Here is a 2,175-nt window from a genome sequence, read left to right as displayed (position 1 = left end):
CATTAATTCTACATTTTATCCCATATTCTGTATTTTCATTGTTTTCAAGAATAAATATTTTTCTTACTTAATTTTGCATTTTTAGGTAATAAATAAAGTCCGGATGACTTGCGGAGCAGAAAAGAGCTGAAGAGTAGTGAAAAGCCGGAAGAAATTACGCAAGGAAGCCGCAAAGAATGGTGCGCACAAGACCAAAAAGCTAGGAATGGGCTCAAGAAGGAAGAATTGTTCTTAAAGAAGATATGGGCCTGGCATACCCAAGGCCCAAAACCCTTACCCAAACCCATTTTCTATATCCATACCCGCCTCCATTCTCAGCCGTTAGATTGGATCCATCTCATCATCCAATGGTCGCTTCTTCATCGTTCATCAAAATCTGAAGTCCCTGCAAAACACCATAGTGCCTAAATTCCAAGCCTTCAGATTAGATTGTAGTTGAATCCAACGATCGCTTCTTTGCCTGCGCATCAAACCTCGATACTTCCGTTTAACACTACAACACCTAACTCCATCTGGTGTCGTTAATTTTGTTGTATTATATAATCCAACGGTCGCTGCAGGATCCACTTCATCTCACCGTCGGATTGATCTTTCATCTCCATATCCCACGGTCGAGATTCGCCAAACATAGAACTCGATGATCCCGCTACACACCATAGGTATCGAATACCTATACCCATCGCCAAACAGCCCCTTCTTCCCATTCTATCGACCTCCTCCTTCTTCTCCATCCCTCTGCAGAGAAACTACCACCACCACCATACCTCTCCCTGCCACCCTCTGCCCAGCCACCTTCCATACCTGCCACAGCCACCAAACGTCGCCATATCTACCACCATCACCTACCCTCCCTTTTTCCCCCTCTCTCTAGCCCCTTATTTCACTGATTTCTCACCATTCCTTTCTCTGAAACCCTAGGTGAGAAATCAGTAAAATAACTGAGTCTATAGACGAATTCGAAGCGTGCAGGAAGGCTAGAAGGAGATGTAGCAACGTGGGTCGAAGTCAGAAACAACTTTCATCATGATTGGTGAGATGAATTTAAAACCCTAGTTTTACTGTTTTTGGGGGAAATTTAGGGATTTGGTTTGTAAACCCTAATTGGGTGTCCTGGGTATAAATAGGGGATATGTATTATGTGTAGAAGGTGTTCTTGGACTAGCCAAGTAACCACCCAATTTGGGTTAGGTTCACTTCTAATTTCTAATTTCAAATTCCAAATCAATTTAGGGTTCTTGTTTATAATTTCAGTTTTAAATTTCAATTTACTTTCAATTTATGCGTGTTGTTTAATTTATATCATTGCAAGTTTCAAATCAATTTTAGTTAATTTCAATTTCTGTTTGTTTTTAATTTTGATTTTATGTCTTTTAATTTCTGTTTATTTTTAATTTCAATTTAATTTTTGATTGATCATGTTTAGTGCAATTTCAATGTTTAACTGTGAATCCCTATTAGTGCTTTAGTATGAATCATTGTTAGGTTAATTTTAGTGGTGTAATGTATTTAAGCTTGTTTAAATCACTTTTAGTGTCAACTGTTTAGGTTTAGTTTTGTGTTTAATCATGTTTTGTTCACTGTTAGTGGTAGAAGTTTAGCTTTGAAGCTTTGGATTGATTGAGCAGTGGGGAGAAACTAGTGCTCACTAGTGACCGTGAGCAAACTAGTTCTCTTCCCACTCTAGTAGTATGCCTAGGCTCACCTTCACCATTTCACCTTCACCATCTCCACTGCCCTTGGCTAAAACAGCCTTGGTTTGTTCCATTTCCTCCATTGTTTCCTTGTTACTTTTGTTTTCCTCCACTGTCATTGATGTTCTTTGTTTTGTTTTCTTTGCTATTTTGTTAGTCTTCTTTACTTCATTGTCTTTGCTTCTTTACATTTTATTTATTGCATTGTCTTTGCTCCTGCTACTTCAACTACTCCTTGTTCTGTTGCTGCTACTACTTGCATTGTTGTGCTGCTGTTGTGCATTGCTTGTGCTGCTGCTGCTTTCTTTTCCTTGCTGCTGCAACTGGGCTGCTTTTTCTTTTCTGTTTTTATTTCACTGTAAATAGCATTGCATTGTAAATAGCATTGTCTTCTCTAGCTTCCTTTGCCTCATTAGAGCCATTGTCTTGGCTTGTTAGCTTATTGCCCTGCTTTGGCCATTGTCTCTTAATTGCATTCTGTTTT

Source organism: Papaver somniferum, chromosome 9 (genome assembly GCF_003573695.1).
Source record: "Papaver somniferum cultivar HN1 chromosome 9, ASM357369v1, whole genome shotgun sequence".
Classification (NCBI taxonomy): Eukaryota; Viridiplantae; Streptophyta; class Magnoliopsida; order Ranunculales; family Papaveraceae; genus Papaver; species Papaver somniferum.
This window is presented reverse-complemented; position numbering follows the sequence as displayed.